The sequence below is a fragment of the Balaenoptera musculus genome, chromosome 4 (assembly GCF_009873245.2).
Source record: "Balaenoptera musculus isolate JJ_BM4_2016_0621 chromosome 4, mBalMus1.pri.v3, whole genome shotgun sequence".
Classification (NCBI taxonomy): Eukaryota; Metazoa; Chordata; class Mammalia; order Artiodactyla; family Balaenopteridae; genus Balaenoptera; species Balaenoptera musculus.
Window position 1 is genome coordinate 107,848 of NC_045788.1, and position 13,461 is coordinate 121,308.

Genomic DNA, 13,461 nt, shown 5'->3' on the forward strand with positions numbered 1-13,461 from the left:
AAAATACTGTTAAAATGCACTTTCTGACCAGGAGGCCAGAGTTATGCCTAAAAGTCTGAAATCTGAACACAGTTCCGGGACATAGACTACACTGAGACTACGAAGGTCCTCTTTTACACTAAATAAAACTTGGTGACAAAAAAAAAACTTATAAAAGATGATTGGAAGTGAGAATATTTGTACAATATATCACATTGGGAGGATCTAATCATGAAGAAACTAACCAAATGTCATTTCAAGTGATTTTTAATAAATAAAGCATATAAAATGAAGACAGTATCTTTCATTATGGTTATCAGTTCAACACACTCACAGAGACAAAAATTCTAGTTTCAGGAAGGGCTCAGTTGAAAAGCACAGACCTTTTCATCCCCATAGGTGTCTATTTTATTGAGAGTTTCCCAAATTCCAGTCACTTGCACACAGAACACAAATAATTTAAATTAATTAATAGCTTTCCTACTGACATAGCTTTATATTTTCCAATGTGTTGACTCAGTTTCTTATTAACTTACTAATATTTTCCTTTCAGTTTTATTGAGATATAATCGACATACAGTACTGTAGAAGTTGGAGCTGTACAGCATAGTGATTTATACACTGTGAAAGGATTAACAAACAATTAAAAATTTTCTAATTTACTAAATACTTTATATGACAGTTTGGTAATCTCCTTTTAAAGCGTAAGTTAAAGTTACGTAATTCATAACGTTACATGAAGTGGGCTGTGAAACCCTCAGTATTATTTGGTGTTCCGAAATTCTTACGTATCCCACAGCTGGGGGAGTGCTGATTCCTGAGACAAAATCTGCTCTTTTCTTCTCTCTCCTACTTCGGTAGTCACATCCAAGACATGTTAGCCTGGAGGCTGAGGCTTCTCTGCCATGTGTGTGTGTGTGTGTGTGTGTGTGTGGGTCACTCCCCTCAGAAGAGACCAGGAGGTCCGCAAGGAGATCATGGACTGGGACATGCGTCAGTGTCACTCATATTCCTCCAGGATGTGAGACCTACGACTTGCAGGGGAGGCTTCTCAGGAGGACGAAATGCAAGGGTCGTTCTGAACCTGGACCCAGTGCCCCATCCCCTGTCCCATCTCATGAGAGCAGCTCTGAGGGTTTGGTCTGGGACATGCATACATGGTGGGGGCTGGAGGACAGTGCAGGCCTGGATTGGGCTCAGGTGAGGTGAGGTGAGGCTGGGGGTCAGTGCTTAGAAGTGGGGCAGATTTCCTCATGGTCATCTGGTGTGCCTGTTTGTATCCACGTCCAGTTGTACTGGGAAGAGGATGGAGACTATGGACAACTCAACAGGTCAGGTCTCTGGGTATCCTCAGAGGATAAAAAGGGTCTGAGTCTTACTTTTTTTGGGGGGGGGCATAGGGTGTAGGAGAGGTTCTAGCAAGTCTGGATGGAGCCCTGGGCAGGTCTTTTGCCTGGTGCTGGAGCTTGGAGTCTTGGCCAAATTTATGTTTGACAGGCTATGGTCTGGGCATTGAGTCTACTTCAAGACACTTGAGTTGTGCCTTGTGGTTGAGGACATGGTCCAGACCAAATGTCTTGGTGGTAAGCTCGGGAACATCATAGCAGAAAATACAAAGCCTGTGGTCTGTCAGCTTGGCAATGATGTCTGAGCACTGGCCAATGTACTTGGGTACAAGTTGTGAGGGAATAATGATGTCCACAAGTTTAGAGCAAAGAGCTCAGTACAGAGCACTTGATGTAAGGCTGTGCATGGCAGATGCCCTCATATCAGGTGTCTTGAGTGGTAGGTGACCTGTGAAAACAAGTTTCTTGACAGGTTTTTATGGACTGTGTGGACAGTAATTGGCTTGCAAGAATGCCATGGGAGAAGATACCATATACGTAAATTATATTTGAATTGAGTCTCAATGAAGAGAAAAAACAGAAGTGAACAAATAAAAATATTTTGAACATATGAAATTAAATTTCACTGTAAAAGAAATAAAAATGATAATTTTACATATGAAGAGGCACCCAGCTTCAATGATGTTCAGGGGAAAATACATTAGAATGCCAACATAATAGTTTTTTTCCCTATTTTATTGGAAACTTAAAGTGTCTTTGTAGTACCTCTTGTCAAAATCAGTGGAAACAAGCCCTTTGATACAGTCTTGCAGGGAGTATACATGACTAATGTCTTTTTAAAGGCAGTTTGTCCCCTCTTTTGCTTCTTCAGGTTCTGGGCTTCAGGGATTCTATGGGGCTGATGTTTCTGTAATAACCTTGATATTTGCTGTGTCCTTGGGCCTCTGTCAGTCTCATTTAGGCATTGATCATTTGATTTCCTGAAGTAGAAGATAAAAGGCAAAAATGTCATAGACATCAAATGAAGACAGTGGAATAGAAGGACATGGAACTCATCTCCTCCCACAAATACAGAAAGAATACATCTACATGTGAAACAGTCCTCACAGAATACCTACTGAACACTAGCAGCAGATCTCACATTCTCAGAAGTGCAAGAATGATCTCTACGTAACCAGATATGATGAAAGAAAAAAAAAAGAGAAGAAACCAGACAGGACCTGCACCCCTGGGAGGAAACTGTGAAAGAGGAAAGGTTCCCTCCCCTGGGAAGCCCCTTCACTGGCAGGGAGATCAGCTGGGACAGAAAGGGAGTTTCAGAGGCTTGAAGGAGAAGACAGCGGCAAGTTTGCAGCAGGCAAGACAGAGAGAGACTGGCACAGAGGATCTGTGCTACCTCGCTGCAGTTCCCAGCCTAAGAAGCATGCCTGCTGGTACATGCAGGGGCTAGATGCCAAAACTTGGGTTTCAGAGGACAGAGTGGAGGAGAGAACTGTGGTTGGCTGCCTGAAGACAGCCTGAAGGGTCTGGAGTGTGGTACAGCCACAAACAGGTATGTATGCAGAAGAAACCTGGGCCTGCCATAGAAGTAAAGCACCACTGTTGAGGGGCATGAAGGGAGATGTTGGCCACCATAGCAGCGTCTTTCTTGGTGCCACCCCTGTGAGCTCTGGGAGAGTGCAAGCACCAGCCAGCAGATTGCCCATGTGTGGAGGCGGGGCTGAAATCAGAGATGATCTCCAGGGACCGTGCACCTTAGAAAGCAGGGCTGAAACCTAAGCCTGCTCCCTGCAGCTGTGCAATCCATGGATCTACACCACTGCACTGACTTTGTAAACTCAGTGCCTGTGGGGCATCTCAGTGGACAGTGGATGCTCCCGTGGCTGGAATGGGTCTGGCCTTAGCAGCTGTGGGCCTTGTGGGAACAGGCACATGGAGGCTGGGCTGGGCTGGGGTGTGGCCTGCTTTCATTACTCCCATGGTGGGTCCAGGTGTGCAGCTACTGCAGTCCTGGTACCTGACTTCAGTGGATCAGCCCCTATGGATCTGCATGGGTTGCTTTGTGAGCAGTGCACCTGAGGGACACCAGGGCCTATTGCCTGCATTCCCACAGTTGAGGTGGGACCAAGGGCAATGCCAACAACAGTGTACATTGTGAGCCCACACAGTGGGTGACAGGTGATGCCACAGAGCACACTCCCTGGTGGACAGCTCCAGACGAGAAATACTCAGTGGCCCCTCTCCCAGCAGGAGTACTCCAATACAACCTACCTCACACTGCAGCTTAGAAATGAATCTGGGGTCTTCTACTCCAACAACTAGGGAGCAGACCCTGCCCCTGACAGAGCTGTGACACCCACGAAGCAAAGAGGAGGCCCCATACAATATCCAGTGCAGGCACTGGTCACCACACCACCAGTCACACCCCATATCAAGGAGATAATGGCCACACACACTGAGGAAAGACGTGGCAGGCATTCATACTAACAGCCATCATACCAAAAATATTAAATTCACACAGGCTACAGAGGGATGCTTGCACATAAAAACAACCCTCTAAGACCAAAGTAGATCATTGTTTCTCCTAAACTCATAGAGTAAGAAAAATATAAGTAAAAAGAAGAAGCAGAAGAAGCACTCCCAATTAAAAGATCAAGTGAATTTCTCTGGAAGAACAAACAATAAAACAGACCTATTCAGGCTAATAGACACCAAGTTCAAAAAGGAGATAAGGAAAATATTGAGGGAATTAAGAAGGGCTAGGGACAGAAATGCAGATTATTGTAAAAAGGAAGAAGAAAGTATGAAGAGGAAGTGAGAAAACTTAGAAAACTCATTTGTCAAGACAGAAGCTGAGCTAAAGGCAAAGAATAACAGAATGAATAATGCAGAAGAGTGAATCGGTGATCTGGAAAATAGAGTAATGAAAATCAACCAATCAGAACATCAGACAGAAAGCCAAATGAAAATAAATAAATAAATAAATAAAAGCAATATGAGACCTGTGGGATATTATAAAGCATGTCAATCTACACATAATAGGGATCCCCAAAGGAGAAAAAAGAGAAAAGGGGATCAAAAATGTATTTGAAGAAAGTATCAAAACTTCCCAAACCTAAAGAAAGAAACAGATATCCAGGTACAGAAAACACAGAGGGTCCTAAACAACATGAACACTAACAGACCTACACCAAGACATATTATAATTAAAATGGCAAAAGTTAATAGGAAATAATAAAGACCAGAGAGTAAATAAATAAATAAAATAGAGATTTTAAAAATAGAAAAAAATTAATAAAACCAAGAGCTTGTTCTTTGAAAGGGTAAACAGAGTTGACAAACCTCTGGCCAGGCTCACCAAGAAGAAAAGAGGGAGGACTAAAACAAAATAAGAAATAAAAGAGGAGAAAATACAACCAATACCACAGAAATAACAGCAACAGCAACAACAAGAAAAACACAAGAGAATACTATGAACAATTATGTGGCAACAAATTCGACAACCAAGAAGAAATAGACAATTGTAACAGACCTATCAGTAGAAGTGAAGTAGAATCTGTAATTTAAAATATTCCCTCCCAACAAAACTCCAGGACCAGATGGCTTCACAGGCAAATTCTACCAAACATACAAAGAAGAACTTAAACAAATTGTTTTCCACCTCTTCCAAAAGATTGAATAGGAAGCACTACACCCAAAGACATTCTATGAAGCCAGCATCATCCTGATACCAAAACCAGACAAAGATGCTACCCAATAAATAAATAAATAAATAAATAAATAAATAAATAAATAAATAAATAAAATTACAGGCCAATATCTCTGATGAATATAGATGCCAAAACTACTAACAAAATATTAACAAACTGAATCAAATAACATAAAAAATCATATACCATGACCACATTGGATTTATCCCAGGGTCACAAGGATTATTCAACATACACAAATCATTGTGATACACCACATCAACAACAACAACATTAAAAGACAAGATCTACATGATCATCTCAAGAGATGCAAAAAAAGCATTTCCTAAAATTTAACATCTACTCATGATAAAAACCCTTATGAAAGTGGGCATAGAGGGAACATATCCCCACATAATAAAAGCTATTTATCACAGACCCACAGCCAATGTAATACTCAATGGTAAGAAGGTGAAAGACTTCCCACTAAAATCTGGAACAAGACAAGGATGCCCAGTCTCACCACTTCTGTTCAACATAGTATTGGAAATCCCAGCCACAGCAATCAGACAAGAAAAAGAAAAGGTATCCAGATTGGAAGGGAAGAGGTAAAATTGTCTTTATATTCAGATTACATGATATTATATATAGAAAACTCTAAAGACTCCACACAAAACTACTAGAACTGATAAACAAATTCAGCAAGGTAGCAGGATACAAGATTAACATACAGAAATAGATTGCATTTGTTTATATTAACAATGAAATATCAAAAAGGGAATGTAAGCAAACAAGCCCCTTTAAAATCACATCAAACAATAAAATACTTAGGAATAAACTTCACCAAGTAGGTGAAAGACTTATATGCTGAGAACTACAAAACATTAATAAAGGAAATTGAAGATGACTCAAAGAAAGGGATATCCCATGCTCTTGGATTGGAAGAATTAATATTGTTAAAATGGCCGTAATACCCAAAGCAACCTACAGATTTAATGTGATCCCTATCAAATTATCCATGACATTTTTTACAGAACTAGAACAAATAATTCTAAAATTTATATGGAACCATAAAAGACTCAGAGTTGTCAAAGAAACCTGAGGAAATAGAACAAAGCAGGAGGCATAACCCTTCCAGACTTCAGACAATACTACAAAGCTACAGGAATCAAAACAGTGTGGTATTGGCACAAAAACAAACATATGAATCAATGGAACAGAATACAGAACCCAGAAGTAAACCCACACACCTATAGCCAATTAATTTTAGACAAAGGAGCTAAGAATATACAATGTGGAAAAGATATTCTCTTCAGCAAGTGTTGTTGGGGAAGTTGGACAATGAGATACCACCTCACACCAGTCGGAAGGAACATCATTAAAAAGTCTACAAATAACAAATGCAGGAGAGGGTGTGGAGAAAGGGGACCCTCCTGCACTGTTGGTGGGAATGTAAATGGGTGCAGCCACTATGGAAAACAGTATGGTGGATCCTCAAAAAAACTAAAAAGAGAGTTGCCATATTCTGCAGCAACCCCACTCCTGGGCATATATCCAGACAAAACTATAATTTGTATAAATACAAACATGCACCCCTATGTTCATAGCAGCACTATTTACAACAGCCAATACATGGAAACAACGTAAATGTCAATTGACAGATGAATGGATAAAGAAGATGTGGTGTGTGTGTATGTGTGTATGTGTGTGTGTGTGTGTATGTATACAGCCATAGAAAAGAATGAAATAATGCCATTTGCAGCTACATGGATGGACCTAGAGATTAGCATACTAAGTGAAGTAAGTCAGAAAAAGACAAATACCATATGACATCACTTATATGTGGAATCTAAAATACGACACAAATTATCTAGGAAATAGAAAGAGACTCACAGACATAGAGAACAGATTTGTGGTTGCCAAGGGGGAGAAAGGATGAGGGAGGGATGGATTGGGAGTTTGGGATTAGCAGATGCAAACTATTATATATAGAATAAACAACAGCGCCCTACTGTATAGCATGGGGAACTATATTAAATATCCTGTAATAAACCATAATGGAAAAGAATGTGAAAAAGTATATGTATGCATAACTGAATTGCTTTGCTATACAGCAGAATTGAACACAACATTGTAAATCAACTATACTTCAATAAAATAATATTTTAAAAAATCTATGTTCTTGCCATTAAAACCAAAAGTCATACAGTCTCAGAGACAGAAGTCCTCCATATACCTATTTCTCCATGTGGGGATGAGTTGGAACACTACTTGACCACTAAACAACACCCCTACAACCTTCTGCTCTTCCCCCAATTAATGCTTATTTTGTGCATGTGCCAGTACACTAATTCTGCATGTTTTGTTTTCAGTCCGTTACTTGTTTCTGAAAAGTTACCATCTTGACACATGTATCTCTAGGTCATTGGGTTTTATTGCTGTTTCTTTACATACATACACTGGTGAATATTTCCCTGTCACTAGCGCTGCTGCTGTGAATAGTTTTAGACACATATCTTTGTTGTTATAAACAGAATGTGAGGAATGGAATTGCTGCTGCATCTTTTTGTGCATCTTCAAGTTTACTCCATCAGACCATTTTTTCTATCTTCCAGAATGATTAAATCCATCCCACCAACACTAACCTGGAGGAGAGTCTCTATTTTCCCACATCAACAACACTTCTGGTTAATGTCCAAATTTTTGTGAATTATATGTATATGATATGTGGTTGATTTTATTTGCATTTCTTTGATTACTAATGATGGTGTTTATAGTGGAATATATTGCCCACCACCTTAAGTTAGTTCTCTGTAAATTGCCCGGTCATAGTCATAATTCTGTTATTTGTGAGTTATTTTCACTTGATTATAAAATTTTTTTTTAATCTATTCTGGACCTTATTTTGTTCTGGATGATGGTTATTTACAATATATCCTTCCGTTTTAGAGATTAAACTGTTTCAAGACAGCATTTACTAATTTAATGTCAGAGTATTAATATACTCCTTTGTAGTTTGCATTTTGTATCTTCCTAAATAAATCCTCCCCTGTTCTGAAGTCATAGTGTTTATTTTAAAATTTTTATTGAATGTTTTCATGTTTTCAAATTTCATTCTTATCACTTGATCCATCTTTCATTTATGTAAATAATTTAATGTAAGGATATATTAAAGTTTTATCCATTCATTATAAGAACCAACTTATATTTCAGTGTTTATTATATATGAATGTCTGTTTAAGGGCTATGTATTCTGTTTCATCTTAGGGTTATTATTATTCCATCATCACCTTCTTTTCATTACTATTTTGTTACAACAGATCACTGTCTATGGTAGGGTAAGTTCCTTATACTGTTTTTTCTTCAAATATTTCTTTGCTATTTTTGGCCCTGTACTTTTGTTAATTTTTCAACAATCTGGTCATTCTCCAGAAAAATCCATTGATAAGTTGATTGGAATTGATGGAGTCAAACATTGGTTTGAAGAGAATTATTTATCACTTTTTCTAAATATGGATTTGGGTCACTCTCTACTTTTTTAATGTTTATGACTTCCAGAAATATAATTTTCTTCATAATGCTTTGCACAGCTCTTCTGAGGTTTATCCTCAAAACATTTAAATATGGCTGTTAAATAATCTTTTAATTAATTGAAAATATATTTGATTTTCATAGATTGATCTTACACCCCACAACTCTGCTGAAATATCCTATTCTAACAGATTTTCTATTACTTTCCTTGGATTTGCCATGTAGACCATCGCATCATCTGCCCACAGTGAAAGCACTTGCTCATGACTTCCAAAATTACATGTGGTACTGTTTTTATCCCACAGAACACTGGTTGAGTCTGCCAGCACAATGTTAATGAGAAATGATGGTGTGGGGCCCGTTGATTATGTTTATCTGTGTTTAAAGAGCACTCAATTTTACCATGAAGATTCATGTCTCCTGTAATGTTTTATTACAGGGAATATACAGTATTCTAGCAGTTTGTTTTCTTTTCCTTTCCTAATAAATGTGTTTAACTCTATCAAATTTTAAAATATTGTCTGTAATAATTTAACCATATTTCCCCCCTTCAAATGAATAGCGTGAATATTACATTAATCAATTTTGTGCTATAATGGTATAACAGTTCTACATATGTCGTCTCTGGAGAGGTAATTTTTAAATTTTTGTGTGTAAATATTTGAAGTATTCTGAAAATACATTTATATTTAAAAATTGGTAAGTAATTGACGTAATATTGTGTAACTTTTAGGCATAAAATATAATGGTTTGAAATATTTATATATTGCAAAATGATTACCACGAGTTTAATTAGCATACATCACCACACATAATTAGATTTTTTTTTGTTGCTTGTGATGAAAAATGTTAAGAAGTCTCTTAGAAATTTCAAATATACAATACAGTATTGTTAACAATAGTCACAATGCCATACACTGCATCCCTATGACTTATTTATCTTACAACTGGAAGTTTATCCCTTGGTCCCCTTTTCCCCATTTTGCTCACCCCTCACAACCTCCATCTGGCAATCACCAATCTGTTCTCTCTATAATTCCAGTTTTTTTTTTAAGGATTCCAATAATAGGTGAGATGATACAGTATTTGTCTTTCTCTGTTTGACTTCTTTACTTAGCATAGTGTCCTCAAATTCCATCCCTGTTGTTGCACATGGCAGGATTTCCTTCTTTTTTATGGTTTCAGAACATATTCAAGTCTTTCATTTATATTGAGTTGATTTTTGCACATGGTATGAGATAGTGGTCTAGTTTCATTGTTTTGCATGTGGCTGTCCAGTTTTCCCAGTGCAACCTCTTCTTAATCTTATCGGTAGAACCTAGGAAGCCATATGCTTGGCCAACTGATGGCATCTAGGGGACAACTTTGGCCCACGGCCACCCACCCACTTCCATGTAATGGTGTCTCTGAGGAGAAAATGGGCTTAAATTGTATCAAACCAAGAGACTTCAAAGCATGGGCTTTGATTGAGAACAGGAATTGAAGGTTGTATTCCTAACTGTCATGTTTAACTAAAAAGGCTAAGTCACCCCAAAGTCATAAATACGGCTGAAATGGAAAGCTTACGAAAGAAATTACCGCATAACCTGCTGAGTACAAACTGAAGGAAACACTTCATTAAACAAATCACTTGAAATCTCCTGGAAGCTACTGTGACTTCACACTTTAAAAAACTTTTTTCATTTTATCTTGGAGTGTAGTTTATTAACAATGTTGTATTTGTTTCAGGTGTGCAGCAAAGTGATTCAGTTCTACATATACATGTATTTATTATTTTTCAAGTTCTTTTCCCATTTAGGTTGTTACAGACTATTGAGCAGCATTCCTTGTGCTATACAGTAGGTCCTTGTTGGTTATCTATTTTTAATGTAGCAGTCTGTACATGTCAATCCCAAACTCCCAGTCTATCCCTCCCCCCCCCCCCCGGTAACCATAAGTTCATTCTCTAAGTCTGTGAGTCTGTTTCTGTTTTGTAAATTAGTTAATTTGTATCATTTTGTGTTTAGATTCCACATATAAGCGATATCATATAATATTTGTCTTTCTCTGTCTGACTTACTTCACTTAGTATGGCAATCTCCAGGTCCATCCATGTTGCTGTAAATGGCATTAGTTTATTCTTTTTAATGGCTGAGTAATATTCCACTGTATATATATACCACATTGTCTTTATCCATTCTTCTGTTGATGGACATTTCAGTTGCTACCATGTCTTGGCTATTGTAAACAGCACTGCATGTACCCTTTTGAACCAAGTTTTTCTCTGGATATATGCCCAGGAGTGGGGTTGCTGTATCATATGGGAGCTCTGTTTTAAGTTCCTTATGGAACCTCCATACTGTTCTCCATTGGATGTACCAGTTTATATTCCCATCAGTAGTGCAAGAGGGTTCCCTGTTCTACACACCCTCTCCAGAATTTATTGTTAGTAGGTTTTTTGATGATGGCCATTCTGACTGGTGTGAGGTGATATCTCATTGTAGTTTTGATTTCATTTCTCCAATAATTAGTGATGTTGTGAATATTTTTATGAGTCTCTTTGCCATCTGTATGTCTTCTTTGGAGAAATGTCTATTTAGGTCTTCGGTCCATTTTTTCGATTGGCTTGTTTGCTTTTTGGATATTGAACTGCATGAGCTGCTTGTATATTTTGAAGACTAATCCCTTGTTAGTTGCATCATTTGCAAATATTTTCTCCCATTCTGTGGGTTGTGTTTTTGTTTTGCTTATGGTTTCCTTTGCTGTGCAAAAGTTTTTGAGTTTAATCAGGTCCCATTTGTATATTTTTGTGTTTATTTCCTTTACTCTAAGAGATGGCTCAGAAAAGATATTGCTGCAATTTATGTCAGAGAGTGTTCTGCCTATATTTTCCTCTAAGAGTTTTATAGTATCCAACCTTACATTTAGGTCTTTAATCCATCTTGAGTTTATTTTTGTGTATGGTGTTAGGGAGTGTTCAAATTTCATTCTTTTACATGTAGCTGTCCAGTTTTCCCAGCACCACTTATTGAAGAGACTTTCTTTTCTCTATTGTATAATCTTGCCTCCCTTGTCATAGATTCATTGACCATATGTGCGTGGGTTTATCTCTGGGCTTTCTATCCTGTTCCATTGATCTATATTTCTGTTTTTGTGTCAGTAACATACTGTTTTGATGACTGTAGGATTTTAGTATAGTCTGAAGTCAGGAAGCCTGATTCCTCCAACTCCATTTTTCTTTCTCAAGATTTCGTTGGCTATTCAGGGTCTTTTGTGTCTCCATACAAATTTTAAGATATTTTGTTCTAGTTCTGTGAAAAGTGCCATTGGTAATTTAATAGGGATTGCATTGAATCTGTAGATTACCTTAGGTAGTATAGTCATTTAAACAATATTGATTTTTCTAATCCAAGAACATGATATATCTTTCCATCTATTTGTGTCATCTTTGATTTCTTTCATCAGCATCCTATAGTTTCAGAGTACAGGTCTTTTGTCATCTTAGATAGGTTTATTCCTAAGGTATTTTATTCTTTTTGATGCGATGATAACTGGGATTGTTTCTTTAATTTCTCTTTCTGATCTTTCATTGTTAGCATATAGAAATGCAACAGATTTCTGTGTATTAATTTTGTATCCTGCAACTTTACCGAATTCATTGATGAGCTCTAGAGTTTTCTGGTAGCATCTTTAGGATTTTCTATATATAGTATCATGTCATCTGCAAATAGTGACACTTTTACTTCTTAATTTCCCACTTGGATTCCTTTTATTTCTTTTTCTTCTCTGATTGCTGTAGCTAGGACTTCCAAAACTATGTTGAATATAAGTGGCGAGAGTGGACATCCTTGTCTTGTTCCTGATCTTAAAGGAAATGCTTTCAGCTTTTCTCCATTGAGTATGATGTTAGCTGTGGGTTTGTAATATATGGCCTTTATTATGTTGAGGTATGTTTCCTCTATGCCCACTTTCTGGAGACGTTTTTATCATAAATTGGTGCTGAATTTTGTCAAAAGTTTTTCTGCATCTATTAAGATGATCATATGGTTTTTATTCTTCAATTTGTTGATGTAGTGTATCACAGTGATTGGTTAATGGATATTGAAAAATCCTTACATCCCTGGGATAAATCCCACTTGACCATGGTGTATGATCCTTTTAATGTATTGCTGGATTCAATTTGCAAGTATTTTTGTGAATATTTTTGTGTCTATATTCATCAGAGATATTGGCCTGTAACTTTCTTTTTTAAAATTAATTAATTAATTAATTAATTAATTTTTATTTTTGGCTGCGCAGGGTCTTCGTTGCTGCATGCGGGCTTTCTCTAGTTGCGGTGAGCGGGTGCTACTCTTTGTTACAGTGTGCAGGCCTCTCATTGTGGTGGCTTCTCTTGTTGCAGAGCATGGGCTCTAGGTGCGTGAGCTTCAGTAGTTGTGGCTCGCGGGCTCTAGAGCACGGGCTCAGTAGTTGTGACACACGGGCTTAGGTGCTCCACGGCCTGTGGGATCTTCCTGTACCAGGGATTGAACCCGTGTCCCCTGCATTGGCAGGTGGATTCTTAACCACTGCGCCACCAGGAAAGCTCTGTAATTTTCTTTCTTTCTTTTTCTTTTTTTGTGGTATCTTTGTCTGGTTTTGGCATCAGCATGATGGTGACCTTTTTTATGTCTGGATAATATTCACTGTCTGTCTGTCTGTCTCTCCCTCTGTGTGTGTGTGTATTTGTGTGTAGGATTTTCATTAATTATTTAACCATTGATGGGCATTTAGGTTGTTTTCTCTTCTTGGCTATTTTAAATGATGCAGCAATGAAGACAGGAGTACCGATATATTTCTGAAATAGTGATTTTATTACCTTGGCATAAATACCCTGAAGTGGAATTGCTGGATCATATGATAATTCTAATTTTAAACGTTTGAGAAACCTCTGTAAC